At 52.9% G+C, this 16392-nt stretch overlaps 1 protein-coding gene and 1 non-coding gene across 7 annotated transcripts in view; one reads left to right on the top strand and one right to left on the bottom strand.

The window, feature by feature from the left end:
• LOC100655037 (uncharacterized) overlaps positions 1–495 on the bottom strand; it is a 28092-nt gene extending 27597 nt beyond the window's left edge. For all 6 annotated transcript variants that reach the window (XR_010319709.1, XR_010319710.1, XR_010319711.1 and 3 more), the window contains exon 1: positions 265–495. This is a non-coding gene — a transcript (uncharacterized LOC100655037). The remainder of the gene's footprint in view (positions 1–264) is intronic.
• A 62-nt stretch (positions 496–557) lies between these two features.
• P2RY8 (P2Y receptor family member 8) overlaps positions 558–16392 on the top strand; it is a 46809-nt gene continuing 30974 nt past the window's right edge. Inside the window, exon 1 of the mRNA XM_064277883.1 lies at positions 558–851. The gene's annotated coding sequence lies outside the window, so the exon portion shown is untranslated. The remainder of the gene's footprint in view (positions 852–16392) is intronic.

The raw sequence follows: 16392 nt of genomic DNA, 5'->3' as shown, positions 1-16392 counted from the left end.
GTGCTGTGTGTGTGTGTAAAGCGTGTCTATGGTGCGTGTGGTGTGTGTGTGGACACCATGTACACACACCACCCACTGCACAGCTGGCAGGCTGAAGTCCTGTGGAACGCAGTAATCCCAGTGCAGATCAGGGTGCCCCGCAGTTTGGGTGCCTGTCACATTCCGGCCACACACCGAAAGATGCCGCAATGCGAGCAGTTTTAGAATGTAAAAGGAAGCATGTTCCGTTAGGATTTTTTATGTATTTATATAAAACAAACAAACCAGGAATCCGGTCTGTCTGGGAACGCCCTTCAGTCCTCTGTCCAGCATTGCAGGATCAGGGCGATGGTCCTCTCCGTTCCCGGCTCCAGGGGCGCCCTTTACGCAGAAAGCCTATGTGGGCACTGCGGGGTCCTCCATGTCCTTCCAAAACACCTCGCGGGGGTCACGGGCTGGGGAAGAGGCCCCGTCTGGGCAGGGCGCCAGGTGACAGTCACAGGCCCCCGCTGCGCTCCAGCGCGTCCAGCCCCTGCTGAGAGCCACTGCACAGTCACAGGAAATTTCGCAGGGCTTCCTCTCCACCTTAGCAGGTCCCCGTGGCAGTTGCAGCTCCTTTAGGACGGTGCCGAATTTGCATCGGGACGCCTCCATCCACGGGCGTGATGCCACTTTTACCACCTCCTGCGGAAGCTTAGCAGCCACTCGGACAGGACCGTTTGCCGACCCGGGGTAATCCAGAGGCAGGCGGACCGCCTGGGTCTGCACAGCTGCTCGTTCAACGCTCCGAGGAGGAGGCAGCTGTCAGCCACGGTCCTGAGCCCATGGCTCTAGGGCTCTCGAAGAGACCACCTCCACCGCTGCTGCTACAGGTGAGCGGCCCCCTGTCCTTGTGGGTGTTGTGCGAGGTGTGCACGGGGTGAGAGTGTGGGGTGGTAGGAAGTAAGGACCAGATGCAGGCAGAACGAGAGCAAGACCTCCAGAAAGAAGGCTTTGCAGAGCCAGCTAGCAGGGACACGTCCCCTAGTCCCAGCCGAAGAACATGTTACCTTTAAATCCATGCAGGACACTGCATGTCCCAGGCGCCAACCCTAGAGGAGCAGGGGCTGAGACGGCACATTGAATGCACCTCGGGGGCACAGGGCGGAAGGGCAGCAGGCAGACCTCAGAAGTCTGGCGTTGTTGTTCTTGTGTGCCGTCAAGTCAGTTCCAAGTCACAGCAGCCCTCTGTGACAGGGCAGAACTACCCCACAGGGTTTCCTAGGCCGAATCTTTACTGGAGCAGATTGCCAGGTCTCCCTTCTGCAGAGCCGCGGGGTGATTTTCAACAGCCAAACTTTTGGTTAGCAGCCGAGTGCTTAACCGTTGCGCCACCAGGGCTCCTAGGCGCTCCTGTATTTTCCAGTCTGCCCTGGGAGGGTCTTGGGATGAGCTGAGCCTGGCAGAACAGGGTGCCGGCTGGGAGCTCCAGGGTGCAAACACGAGGCTCCTGCCCGAGCTGGGTCACGTCAGCTAAAGCAGAACAACAACACGTGTGTTTCTCTTCCTAAATTGCAGAGGGGGTTTCCTCGTGTTTGTCTGTTTATTAGACGTGTAGGATCGGCGTCAGGACTTCGGACAGGCTAAGGGTGAGGAGGGATGTGAAGCTGGGAAGCCGGTGAATTCTGTCACTGCGGCGAAGTTGGCAGGTGTGGTTTCGATGCACGTTCTCCCCATTTAATTGGACAAGCATGGGCAACTCTGAGGATACACCTTCTTTACAGAGGTTTCCAGTTTGGAACATGGTGTTTCCGTCCCGGCATCGTCCGATGGAAACGCAGACGGGCTGCAGAGCTCTGGAGAGAGAGGGGTAACTGCTAGCTTGTTGTGCCCAAATCCTGGCGTCCTTCCCCAAGATGACCACAAGGGGCCAGAAGTCAGAACAAAGGCACGGGTGGCCACCAAGACCGTGTTTGTAAAGTGTGCCCTTGTCCTGTCTGGTGTCTTCTGCAGCATCCCTACCAGGAAGTCTAGTCACACTAACAGACAGAGTGAAAGGGGATGGACGGAAAGGCAAACTGACCCTCTCAAAGACACTGGGCAGAGCTGGGTCCACTAAGAATCCCTAAGACCCCGGCCCCCAGGACCTGAGTTCTGTGTTTTTATCTTAGGGACCAGGGGACGACAGGACGGGTTAGTAGAAGGTTGGCCCATAAAAAAACAAAACCAAACCCACTGCTGTTGACTCGATTCCGACTCACAGCGACCCCTATGGGACACAGTAGAACTGCCCCAAAGGGTTTCCAAGGAGAAACTGGTGGGCTTGAACTTCGGAATTTTTGGTTGGCCCACGTGGGCAGGTAATGTCAACAACCACCACGAGGGGGCACCTCTGGGCAGACAGGCGACACCCCACCGCACCCGAGGAATCCCGTGGACCCTCCAACCAGACCTGAGTTCTGTTTTCATCTTAGGGTCCCGAGGAGGAAGCGATGGGCTGTTGTCGATGTTAGCTGCCGTGGACTTGACCCTGACTCATGACGACCCCAAGCGTGTCAGAGTAGAGCTGTGCTCCACAGGGTTTTCAATGGCTGAGTTTTTGGAAGGAGGTGGCCAGGCCTCTCTTCCAAGGCACCTCTGGATGGATTCGAACCTCCAGCCATTCTGTTAGCAGCTGAGTGCATTAACTCTTTGCAGCACCCAGGAACTCCAAATAGTTGTTGTTGAGTTAACCTCAACTCACGGCAACCCCATATGTGTCAGAGTAGAATGTGCTCCACAGGGTTTTCAACGGCTCGTTGTCTGGAAGGAGATCGCCAGGCCTTTCTTCCAAGGTACCTCTAGGTGAACTCGAACCTCCAACCTTACAATTAGCAGCCGAGTGTTACCAAAACCAAAACCAAACCCATTGGCGTCGAGTCGATTCTGACTCCGAGGTACCCTATAGGACAGAGTAGAACTGCCCCATAGGGTTTCCAAGGAGCAGCTAGCTGGTGGATTCGAACTGCTGACCTTTTTGTTAGCAGCTGAAGTGTAACCGCTGGGCTGCCCAGGAACTTCTTAAGTGATGGGTTAGTAGCAGGTTAGCCCATGAGGGTGAATGACGTCAACAACTGCCATCGGGGGCGCCTCTGGGTGGACAGGTGAAAGGACAGGTGAGCCCCTCAACCATCCTCCAGGGATGCCTATATGGCCCCCCACCTTTCTGTCTGGACCCTAACTGGGCATGGTTTCCAGGGCAGTAAAAGTAGATCAGAAGCCTGGGTTCCCCCCACGTCCCCTTCCTGTCCCCAGAGACATGGAGTGGGGTAGAGGTAGGGCCTGAGCACTCACCTGCCCCTTTGTGCTGCCTCCATCAGGGACTGTCCAGGGCCACGGGGAGACAACCCACGCCTGCCGGCGACCCTCCCTGTGCCCCAGAGCCGTGGAACACTGGGCACAGGTGACCCTGAAAAGCAGTGCCAAGAGGGGTCTCCTCTGGGCTCCTGGGGGTCCAGGTGGGTGGGGCTGAGCACTGGGAACAAGCAGATCCTGCAGCCGCAGCTGCATTGAAACTCCCAGACGGATGGACAGATGGACGCAGGGCCTAGATTCTGTTAGGACAGAAGGACGGCCAGCCACTGCACATGTTTCTATCTAAGGGGGCTGAGGCCCCAACAGGCTGCTCCCCACCTTCCCATCCCCAGCCCCTCAGTCCCCACCCCACTTCTGTGCCTCCTGTTTTGCCCAGGACAGAAGTACAGGACGGTGGAGGGGTGGAGGGGTCCCTGGTGGAGCAAACAGTGAACACGCTCAGCTGCTAACCAAAAGACTGGAGGTTTCAGTCCAACCAGAGTGCCTCGGGAGAAAGGCCTGGTGGTCTGTTTCCAAAGAGTCACTGACCAAAAACCTTAAGGAGCACAGCTCTACTGTGACACACATGGGAGCACCACGAGTCAGGGTTAACTGGGCAGCAACTGGTTTGGTTTGACTCAGTACATGTCAGGAGTCCCTGAGTCGTGCAAACACTGAATGTGCTCAGCTGCTGACAGAAAGATCAGTGGTTGGAGCCCATAAGGAGGTGCCACAGAAGAAAGGCCTGGCAATCTCTATCCGAAAAATCAGCCACCAAAAACCCTGCGGAGGGCAGCTCTACTCTGGGGCGCCATGAGTCAGTATTGGCTTGATGGCAACTGACTTAGGAGTCCCTGGGTGTGGCAAAGAGTTAACAAACTCAGCTACTAACCGAAAGGTTGGAGGTTCCAGTTCACCCAGAGGCATCTGGGAAGAAAGGCCCGGCAATCTATTTCCGAAAAATCAGTCATGGAAAACCCCATGGAGCGCAGTTCTACTCTGACGCACGTGTGGTCACCATGAGTCAGGGTCAACTTGATGGTAAGTGGTAGAAGGGGCAGACTGGGGTGCAGAGCTCAGAGCTGGCTCCGTTACACTGCACCATCTCAGGCAAGAAGTTCACACAGCCCCTGTCTCAGATTCCCCATCTGTACGATGTCCCGAGTAGAAGGGTTTGTTGGAATAGACGCTGTGAGCCAGCACTCCTGGCACACAGCTATGTATGTGGACCTGCGCCCTACGTGTGATTGTCTGATTCAAACTTAGCCACGCAGTGGTTGTCCCCATTTGACGGGGGGAAAACGGAGGCTAAAGAGTGAAGGCATTCACCCAAGCACACCGAGATGGTCACAGGCTGAGCGGGGAGTTGAATCCAGGTGTTTGGCTTCTGGTGTCTCATGCTGAGACCCAGGGTTTCTCAGCCTCAGCACTGCGGGTATTTGGGGCTGAATCATTCTATGATGGGGACCTTCCTGTGCACTACAGGGTCTTGAGCAGCTTCCCTGGTCTCCACCCACCAGATGCCAGTAGCTCCCTCCACCCCAGTTGTGACAACCAAAAATATCTCCAGACATGACCAGTGTCCCCTGAGAGGGAGGCAGAATCATCCCTGGTTGAGAACCACTGCGATAGATGGATGGGTGGGTGAGTAGGTGGGTTGATAGATAGATAATATGTAGAGGATAAACTGATGATAGATTAATTGGTTGATCATAGATAAACAGATAGATGATAGATTTATGGTAGGTGGATGGATGGATGAATGGACGGATGGATGGACGGACGGACGGACGGACAGATGGGTGGACGGATGGATGGATGGATAGAAAGATGATAGATAGATAGATGGGTGGATGGATGGATAGATAGAAAGATGATAGATGGGTGGATGTATGGATGGATGGATAGAAAGATGATAGATGGGTGGATGAGTAGATAGAAAGATGATACATGGATGAATGGATGAATAGAAAGATGATGGATGGATGGATGGATGGGTGGGTGGGTGGGTGAGTGGGTGGATGGATGAATGGACAAATGGACAGACAGACGGATAGATGGATGGATAGATAGACAGATGGATGGATGGATAGATAGACGGACAGATGGATGGATGATATACAGGCAGACTTTCAGAACCCTCCTGCCAAAACCCAGCACCAGGCTACCCGCCTGCCTCATCCTTTTTGTGTGAACAGGAGCCCACACAGTCCCTGGCTGCATCCCTGGGCCCAGCTTTCTGTGAGCCTTGGGTGCTGGTCAACAACCACTAGGCTCTCCGGGCTGTCACATTTCACCACGCTCCTTCTAATCTAAAAACTAGCATCATCTGATCCCCTGCTCCTTGTAGCTTCCCCTGAACATTTAAAGGTGTCTGAAAGATGTTCTTTAAGGTGATTGAAAGGCTTGGTGTGCAAGTGGGGTGCGTGGGTGGTCCTGTGGCGGGGGGTGGGTATATTCAGCCCCAGGAAGGTGCCTGCCTGAGGCGTTCCCACGTCTCCTGGCAGCTCAAGGGCTAGGAGCACTTTTGCAAGCTGTGCCTTGTTTGCAGTACTCAAGATGGGAACATTACACTTTAAAGATAAGGAAACTGAGGCTCAGGCAGGTTAGTGGCTTCTGAGGGACCAGCTGCTCAGCTGAGGGTCTGGTTCCATCTGGGATTCCCCAATGTCAACTGTGAGTTACCATCCCACTCCTAGAAAATATTCAGAACAGGCCAATCCAGAGAGACAGACAGTGGATTAGGGGCTTTAGAGTGGGGTTGAGAGTGGGGTAGTGGGCGCTGAATGCTAACGGATCAGGGTTTTCCTTCCCAAGTGGTGAGGTGTTCCCGAACTAGATAAAGGTGTTGGTTTACAACATTGGGACTGTATTAACGCCACTGAATCGTGCACTTTAAAAGGGTAAATTGTATGTTATATGAATGTGATCACATGTCTGATTTGATCTGCACGAAATGTGCAGAAGAGAGAAATCTGTAGAGACAGAAATCAGATTGGTGGTGGCCAGGGGCTGGGGCTAGGGGAAACTGGGGGCAGGTGCTATGGGCATGGGGTTTCCTTTTGGGGTGACGAGAATTTTGTACATGGAGGTGGTGACTGTGCTCAACGTCACTTTATGATGGCTAAACAGTGAAACGTGGTCCATACACGCGATGGATACTAAAACCAAAAAGAATCCAAACCTGTTGCCACCAAATCAATTCTGACTCATAGCGACCCTATAGAACAGCGTAGAACTGTCCCATAGGGTTTCCAAGGAGCACCTGGTGGATTCGAACTGCTGATCTTTTGGTTAGCAGCCTAGCTGTTAAGCACTGCGCCACTCAGCCGTAAAAGAGGAGTGAAGTCCTGATACAGGCTAGGATGTGTATGTACCTTGCAAACCATACGCTCGGTGAAATAAGTCAGGCACCAAAAAAAGGCCAAATACTGCCTGAATCCATTTATGTGAAATGTCCAGAACTGACAAATCCATGGGGACAGAAAGCGGACCAGTGGTTGCCAGGGGCTGGGGAAGGGGGAGACGGGAATGAGTGCTAATGGGTACGGGGTCTCCTTTGGGGTGATGAGAATCTTCTGCGCCAGGCTGAGGTGGTGGTTGGCCACACAACATTGCGAATGGACTCCATGCCCCTGAACTGCGCACTTCAAAACAGTTAATTTTACGGTACGTGAATTTCACCTCCATTTTTTAAAAACGAGAGAAAACCAGCCTTGTGATGTCCCAGCTCCAACTTCCTCATCCTGGGCCATAAACACTGTCTTGGGGGCCGTCCTGCAGCTCTAAGTCCCACCCACAGGAAACCTGGCATTTCTGAAACCCACCCCCCCCCCCCACAGGCTTGCCGTTATCTCCCCAGGTAGGCAGGAACTTCCTCCAGGGTGCAAGGCTTCTCTCTAAATAAACACCCCACTGCCACTTCTCAACAGCCATGCAAACGACCAGCCATGGAGGTTTTGTCTTGTGGGGCCAGGTGCACCCCTTCTCCGCAGCCTGGGACAGTGCATCCTTATATGCGGGGGCTTGTCCCTGGTTCTTGCAAACGCTCAAAGACAATCCTTGCCCATAGGGTCAGATGTCGTTGGCTCCTTAGCGGCAGTGTTTGTGATAAACCTAGTCCAGCATTGCTATGACAACAAGGGATCCCAGGAGACAGCTCATCTGGGAAATAAAGGTGAGAAGTCTCAGTTGTACACCTGGAGCACCTGCTGACTTCCCCCCACCTTCTCACCACAGCCCTGGGGTCAGAGCAGGGTCTGCACCCCATCCCTGGCTCCATGCTCCCTCAGTTGTCTGGAGCTCGGGATGGTGTGGGGGTCCTGCCCCACTTGCACCTGCCCAAGAGAAACACCCCCACGCAGGGAGCTGGGTGGCTCCAGCCCAGCTCACAAATTAGCCCAGATCCTCTTTCCCACTGAAATTGGTTTTCATTTTGCTCAGAGTGTCAGACTTCTGTGGTAGGATATTTGTCCTCAGATGAGGGGGACAGATACGACCCTGTGGCTCCCACTGGGTCTTCCTGGGGAGCCGGAGATGGCAACAGAGGTGGGTGTCCATGGTGGGTGAGGCAGGGGCTGGGGCTGTCCACGCCCCTCCTAGAGTTGCAGGACTTTTCCTGGGAGGATGAGGGCTCCCCCTACTCCGACCCCCAGCCCCAGCCTGGCCCTGAAGGGAATGTCCACAGCTTCGTGTGCACCAAGTACAGCCCAGCCTACAGACCACCAGGACCCTCACCTGGCTACCAGGTGCACCTCCAAACCTCCACCCCACTTCCTTGCCCTTCACGCCCCTGTGGCCAGCTCAGGGTCCCCCCCACCAATGCCTGCTCCATGGCCCCTCCTCTGACTGTGCATTTGTGGGGTGTGATCTCCCCTACCCCCGACTCCATGACCCTCTCCTCCGATGTGTGCATTTGTGCAGTGCAGTCTCCCCCACCTCCCCCTCCATGCCCCCTCCTCTGTGCATTTGTGGGGTGGAGTCTCCCCACTTCCCCCTCCACGCCTCCTCCTCTGACTGTGCAGGTCTGTCATGCGTGACTTTGAGAGGGTCATCAAGAAAAGACCTTCAAACATCCATCTACATCACGAGAAGTCTAGAACCAGTGGGGAAAGTGAGAATAAAACCCAGCTCAGGGAGAGAAAGAATTGTCTAAAATTTCCAAATCCGTAGAAACAATTCCTTTGTGTGTTGTTTAAATGAATGATACCATAGAGTCAATTCTGACTCACAGCACCCCTGTAGGACAGAGTGGAACTGCCCCATAGGGTTTCCAAACCCTATGGGGCAGTTCCACTCTGTCCTACAGGGTCGCTGTGAGTTGGAATCGACTAGATGGCAACGGGTTTGGTTTTGTTTGTTTTCTTGGTACAGGGTTTCCAAGGAGTGGCTGGTGGATTCCAACTTGCGGCCTTTTGGTTAACAGCCAAACACTTAAGCACTGTGCAACCCGGGCCCTGTCGCTTATAAAGACATCACTAAAATGGGATTAGGAGCCCTGGTGGTGCAACGGTTAAGCACGTGGCTGCTAACCAAAGGATTGGAGGTTTGAACCCACCCCGCAGGCCCTCGGAAGAAGGACCTGATGATCTCCCGCAAAGCTTACAGCCTGGGAAACCTACGGGGGAGTTCTACTCTCTAACACAAGGGGCCGCTATGAGTTGGAATCAACGCGAAGGCACATCACAACAATACATCAAAACCAAAAAACCCACAGCCATCGAGTCATTCCGACTCAGAGCGACCCCATAGGGTTTCTGGGGCTGTCAGCCTCTCCCGTAGCAGACCGACACATCTTTCTCTCGCGGAGGCACCGGTGGGTTCAGACCACCAACCTTCTGGTTGGCAATCAATCGCTTTAACCGCTGCCCCCTGTATATATCAAAACACTTGCCATTTTAACCATTTTGAAGTGTGCAACTCAGTGACATCAGTTATCTTCATCGTGTTGCACAAGCATTGCTACCAACCGTTTTCAAATGTTTTTCGTCCCCCTAAACAGAACCTCGGAGCGCCTTAAGCAATAACTCGCCACTCCTACCCACCCCCCACCCAGCCCCTAGTAAGCCCTAATAAACTTTCGTCTCTATGCATTTGCCCAAAAAGAACAGAAATTTATTGTCTCAGTTCTGGGGACCAGAAGCCCAAGTTCGAGGTGTGGACAGGGCTGCGCTCCCTCCGGAGTCTCTAGGGGGGGATCCTTCCTGGTCTCTCCCAGCTGCTGGTGGCCCCAGGTGTTCCTGGGCTTGTGGCCACATCACTGCAATCCCTGCTCCGTCTTCACGTGGCGTCTCCCCTCTGTCTGTCTCTTATAAGGAACCCGGTCATTGGATTTATGGCCCACCCTAATCCAGGAGTCCCTGGGTTATAGTATTTTTTGCAAATAATGTGCCCACATAAATGACATAAAATGCACATTTATGAAAATAGCTCTTGGGAAAAAGGGGTTGCGAGGTTGGTAAAAAACATTATTTGCGTTAAAATATAGTAAACGCTCAACTATTACCTGAAAGGCTGGTGGTTCGAACCCACCCAGGGGCACCTCTGAAGACAGGCCCGGCAACCTGCTTCCGAAAGGTCACAGCCTTGAAAACCCTGTGGGGCACACTTCTACTCTGCACACCTGGGGTCGCCATGAGTTGGAATTGACTCGACAGCAGCAACTAGTCCAGGCTGGCCTTCTCTCTAGGTCTGTACCTTAATCTCACCTACAGAGACCCTTTTCCCAATGAGGTAGCATTCAGAGGTCCCGGGGCTGAGGGTGTGGACATGGCTTTTGGGGGCGCCGTTCATTGGAAGCCCTGGGTTACGGCTGAAAGAGACTTCCATGCTGTGGGTATGGGCACAGCAGGGGGACAGAGCCCTCTAGAGGGCCCCAAAGACAGAGCAGGAAGTGGAGCCAGGCCCTCGGCAGAGTGTGTGGCCCTTCCTGACTGTCATCAACCCGATTTGGGATGAGTCCCTGTTAGAAGTCGCGAGGGAGAGCAGGTTGGAGACCACTAGCCAAGGCCGGCAGAAACAGACCCATTTACTGTGGACCTTACAGTTGATCACGCTGACATTGTTCGCCGTTGTCTAGTCGGCCCGGACTCACCGCACCCCCACGCACAACTGAACGAAACAGTGCCCGGCCCTGAGCCACCCCATGATCTGTTCTGGATCAGACCCTTAAGACCCACTGGGTTTTTGCTGGCTGATTTTTGGAAGTAGATCTCCAGGCCTTTCCTCCTAGTCTCTCTCAGTCTGGAAGCTCCACTGAAACCCGTTCAGCGTCATAGCAACACGCAAGCCTCCACAGACAGACGGGTGGGGGCTGTGTCTGAGGTACACTGGCTGGGAAGCGAATTCAGGTCTCCCAAATGGAAGGCGAGGATTGTATCATGGAACCACCACTGTCCTGCTATAAACGGTCATTAAAAAAATTGAAAAGCCAGTTGCCCTACAGTTAACTCTGACTCATAGCACCCCGTGTTTGTCGGAGTAGAACTGTGCTCCGCGGGGTTTTCAGTGGGTGATTTTTCAGAAGTAGATTGCCAGGCCTTCCTTCTGAGACACTCCTGGGTGAACTCAAACCACCAACCTTCCAGTTAGCAGCCCGGGGGGTTCAATGTTTGCACCGCCCGGGGACTCACGGCTGGTCGTAGAGGACAACAACCCCAAACCAAGACGTGACTTTGCTTCCAAAGATAAAAACACAAACCAAACCAGATCGGAGGGAACCTGAGTCTGCAAACCTACCTCCAGGGGCCTAGCGGCACCTCATGGGGGTCTGACGTTTCTCTGCCTGAGCTGGGCCACAGGGACCAGATCCCGCCCCAGGAGGCAGCTGAGGGGGCCAGCTGGTGGTACGAGGGAAGGGCAGAGACGCTTGCAGCACCTGGGAGACTGAGGGGCCAGCCCCTCCCTCCATCACACTGGTCTCCACACATGGCAGGACGGCCTGGGGTCAAGGTAAAGGGCAGTGTCCAAATTCCCCAACCCCCAGACGGCGGAACTGTGATTGCGGCCACCTGCCTCAAGCACGGGCTGGGAACTCCCAGAGGCTCCTGGGCTTACTTCCCCCTGGGGTGTGCGGCCTCCCACTCCTGGCTGTCTCTGGGAGCAGCTACGGAGGAGTGGGGTGACCAGCCTGTGCCCCCTATCGGGGACGTATCTGACATTAGCCCTGGGAACCCTTCAGTCCAGCAAACGTGGACAGCGAGTGACCCCAGCTGAGCGCCACACAGGCCTCCAAGAGGGGTCAGAGCCTTGAAGGGGTCCGCAGCTGACGTGGGGTGTTGGTGGGTGGTGGGGGGCCTGGGGACCTGGGAGACAGATATGGGGTTTGGGGAGAACAGGGGCTGCTTTAGCTAGATCTTGGGGACCTGCAGGGGGTACGCCATAGTCTGTTGTGGGTTCAGTTGTGCGCCCAAAAAAGACGTACCTGTCAATTAGCCCCTGTTTGGGTGTGTTGTGGTTAGCTGCCATGGATCCGGCTCCAACTCACGGCGACCCCGTGCACAACAGAACAAGACATCACCTGGTCCGGCGCCATCGTCACGATCGTTGGTACGCTTGAGTCCATCGTTGTGGCCACTGTGTCACTCCAGCTCATGAAGGGTCTCCCTTGTGTTCACTGACCCTCCACTTCACCAACCATGACGTCCTTTTCTAGCGATTGGTCTTTCCTGATGACGTGTCCAAAGTCGGCACCAGAGCCAAACACTGCCCGGTCCTCGCCATCTTTGCCATCGTGGGTGCGCTCGAGTCCACTGTTGCAGCTAACTGCGTTTCTCGAGATCACTCTCCTCCGTGCGGACAGTTAGCCTCAATCCTGGTCTACTGCTGCGGCGACTTAATTCACAAAACGTCGACACTAAAAATATTCGAGGGACCCTGTGTTTAAACGCACCGCATATCCGGGGAGAAAACGGTTGTTCCTAGTTGCCCTGGAGGCGTTTCCGACTCCTGGCGACCTCACGTGTGACAGAGTAGAACTGTGCTCCATAGGCTTTTTCTAGGCTGTGATCTTTATGGAAGCAGGTCACCAGGCCTTTCTTTGGCTGCATGGCTGGGTGGGTTTGAACTGCCAACCAGGAACCTTAGTGGCAAAGTAGCCCTCATGTGGTCCCTGGAATATACTGAGATGACCGACCTCCTTCTCAGCCCCACACGAAGGCCAGAGGCTGCAGGAAGTGGAATCCTGAACTGTGGGGAGGGTGGGGGGATGGGGGGGTCCAGAGATCAAAGGGGAAACCACTGTGGGGAGAGCAGACGGTGGAATCTGAAATTTCACACACTGGGGGCTTGCAGCCTTGCGATGTGGCTGTCTCATGTGGCTCGAGAAAACCAACTCTCAGTATCAATTTTAATTTGACTTCCTCACTGTTGTGGGTTGAACTGTGTCCCCCAAAAACATGGGTTGTAAATCCTAACCCCTATATCTGTGGTTGTAATCCCATTCGGGAATGTGTTGTCTTTGTTATGTTAATAAGACAGGATAAGTGTAGGGTGTATTTTGAGTCAGTCTCTTTGGAGATGTAACAAACCAACCAAACCCGCTGCCTTCCAGTCGATTCAGACTCCTAGTGGCCCTATAGGACAGAGCAGAACCGACCCACAGGGTTTCCAAGGAGCAGTGGTGGATTCCAACTGCCTACCTTTTCGTTAGCGGGCAAAGCTCTTAACCACTATGCCACCAGGGCTCCTTTTTGAGGTATGAAAGAAATTAAATAAGCAATTGAGCAGAAGGGTGGTGAGGGAAGATGGGTGCCAAGACACATGGAGGTCTCCAAGGAACCCAGAAGCAGAAGCCAAAAAGGCAGGGACCTTCCCCCAGAGCCGACAGAGAGAGAAAGCCTTCCCCTAGAACCAGCGCCCTGAATTCAGACTTCTAGCCTCCTAGACTGTAAGAAAATAAATCTCTGTTTGTAAAAGCCATGTGCTTGTGGCATTTCGGTTAAAAAGAAGACACCCTCTGTCTTCATGCCGAGGCTGTGGTAGAATTCTCACCTTCCATGCGGGAGACCTGGGTTCGATTCTGGTCAATGTACCTCGCGCATAGCCCCCACCTGCCTGTCAGTGAGGCTTGTGTGTTGCTGTGATACTGACCAGGCTTCAGCGGAGCTTCCAGGCTAAGACAGACTAGGAAGAAAGGCCTGGCAATCTACTTCCGAAAACCAGCCAATGATAAAACCGATGGATTACAAAGGTCTGGTCCCCCAACCAATCACGGGGATGGCCCAGGGCCGGGCAGTGCTTCGTTCAGTTGTGTGTGGGGTCACAGTGAGTCGGGGGCCGACTCGATGGCGGGTCCTCTCAACAACATCATGTCTCTACTTTAAAACCCAAGCAGGGAAATACAGCTCAAGAGGAATTGTCACCAAAATGTTTGTTGGATTCTTTGATGACGTAGGGGGTAGGTTATAAAGAAGTTTTTTTTTTTCTCTCTCTCTCTCTCTCTTGTTAACAGTGGTAAAATGTGTGTTGTAAAAAATTGGCTGTTTGAGCCAATCTTAATGGCCCAACTCAATGAGATAAATCACACTCAACGTATAGTGTGACCGTCAGGGAAGTTTGCTTTTATAGTATATGTGTTGCGGTATTTGGAATTTTTGTTAGCAAGCAGGCTTCTCCTTAAACACCCGACCTGCCCTCCACCTATCCCCACTTGGCCCCCTTTCAGAAAAACCAAAAAAACCAAACCCGTTGCCATTGAGTCAATTCCGACTCATAGTGACCTTATAGGACAGAGTAGAACTGCCCCACAGAGTTTCCAAGGAGCGCCTGGTGGATTTGAACTGCCGACCTCTTGGTTAGCAGCCGAGCTCTTAACCACTGCACCACCAGGGTTTCTGCCCCCTTTCAGGTATATGAGAATATGTAACGGTCCAACTACTTCTTTGAGAATAAAGGCCACTCTTATCACACTCTTATCTTAAAGGGTTAATGAAGTCAACTGCTAACTGAAAGACTGGAGGTTTGAGGCCACCCAGAGGTGCCTTGGAAGAAAGGCCTGGCAAACTATTTCCCCAAAATCAGCCATTCAAACCCTGTGGGGCACGGTTCTCCTCTGCCACACAAAAGGGGTTTTCCATGAGTCCAAGTCAACTCGATGGCACCTGGTTATCACAACCCAATGGATACACCTTTTAAATAACGAATAGTAAATACTTTTAAAATAAACATTTTAAGTACCCTTTTCTAAAAGATAAAATAATGTGGAAACGCTACTATAAAAATATTCAAGGGGATCAAGTAGACACATGAGACTATGTGGGCAGCTCCTGTCTGGAGGGGAGATTAGAGGGCAGAGGGGGTCAGAAGCCGGCCAAATGGACACGAAAAGTCAGAGCGGAGGGAAGGAGTGGGCTGTCTCATTAGGGGGAGAGCAATTAGGAGCATATAGCAAGGTGTATATAAATTTTTGTGTGAGAGTCCGACTTGATTTGTGAACTTTCACTTAAAGCACAATAAAAATTAAAAAAATATATATATTCAAGGGAGATCATGCTTAAACTCACCACCCAATGAGCCCAGCTTTTAAAGAACTCTTATAAAAACGCATGCTTTTAAAATAAATATTTCAAATGTACCTTTACAAAATAAGACAATATGGGTATGTTAACATGAAAAATATCTGGGGTGGGGGGAGTCACGCTTAAATTCACTGTATTTTCATAAAATAGCCCGCGTGAGGTTAGTCCCTGAATGTATTGAGGAGACACGTATTTTTTGAAAACGTATTCAAACGTGTGAATTAAAAAAAAAAAAAAAAGAACCTGTAAAGCCCCTGCCTCTGGAAAGCGGAACCTTGTCCACCTATTGTTATGCTCCTCTGGGACGTGTTTCATAACCTCGGGGCCCTTAATTAAGTCCGCTGCAGTTAAACACCGCCCCTCATTCTTCGGGGTCCTGTCTTCTGCTCCTGTCTACAGAAAAGGGATGGGGGAGGAGGGTCCTTGAGCCCCCGCTGCCCCCAGGACAGCCGGCCCAGGACCACAGCCAACCCCAACCCGCAGCCGCAGTAAGTCACGGGAAGTGGGGGCTGGAGGGCTGTGAACAGAGCAGTAACCAAGACTGCGGAGACGCTTCCCTGTTCATCTCAAAGATGCTGTTTGGATTTCGGGGAGGGTGTTCAGCGCTTGTTACTGTCGTTAGTGTTTTTGTTGGCTGCTTTTATCTAGTTGGCCTCGGCTCACGGCACCTGCATGCACAATGGGACGAAATGCTGCCCGGGTCCAGCGCCGTCGCCGTGATTGGTTGTGGATGGGAACCATGCCATCCATAGCTTTTTCATGGGTTGATTTTCAGAAGTAGATGGCCAGGCCTTTCTTCCTAGTCTGTCTTAGTCTGGAAGCTCCAACAAAACCTGCCCACCATGGTGACCCTGCTGATATTTGAAATACCAGTGGCCTAGCTTCCAGCCTCACAGCAACACGGCAGCCACCACGGCACCACAAACTGTCAGATGGGGGGGCGGTATGTCATATTAAACTCCCCTGATCTGCGATAGCGAGCACACAGGAAGACCTTTGGGTGAGAAAAGCCTAACCTCTCATGCCTGACCTCAAACCTCATGTGAAAATTGTTTTTCTTGCTACTGTTGCCGCCGAGTGGTCATGGCGACCCCATGCACGACAGAACCAAGCACTGCCAGGTCCTGCACCACCTCCATGATCGGTTGTAGATAGGATGGTTGCGGTCCATAGGGTTTGTCATTGGCTGAATTTTGGGAGAAGATTGCCAGGCCTTTCTTCCTAGTCTTTCTTAGTCTGGGAGCTCTGCTGAAACCTGTCCAGCATGACAGCAACACATGAGCCTCGACAGACAGATGGGTGGTGGCTGCACACAAGGGACGTTGACTGGGAATCGAACATGGGTCTCCTGCATGGTAGGTGAGAATTCCACCACTGGGCCACCACTGTCCCCTCCAGCACATCGTAGGGGGTACCATTTTAACCCAGGCACAGCCAAGTCCTGTGCAGCCTGTGGGCACACATAGAGAGAGGACAGAGACCCAAAAGGAGTCGTGGGGCTTGGTGGGGAGGGGACAATGAGGATGGCTGAGGTTGCTACAGGAAACACGCATCTTTGCACACCTGAAGATGTGCGAGCACAAAA

Source organism: Loxodonta africana, chromosome X (assembly GCF_030014295.1).
Source record: "Loxodonta africana isolate mLoxAfr1 chromosome X, mLoxAfr1.hap2, whole genome shotgun sequence".
Taxonomy (NCBI): domain Eukaryota; kingdom Metazoa; phylum Chordata; class Mammalia; order Proboscidea; family Elephantidae; genus Loxodonta; species Loxodonta africana.
Note: the sequence above shows the minus strand (reverse complement) of the source record. Positions and strands in the feature narration are given on the sequence as shown.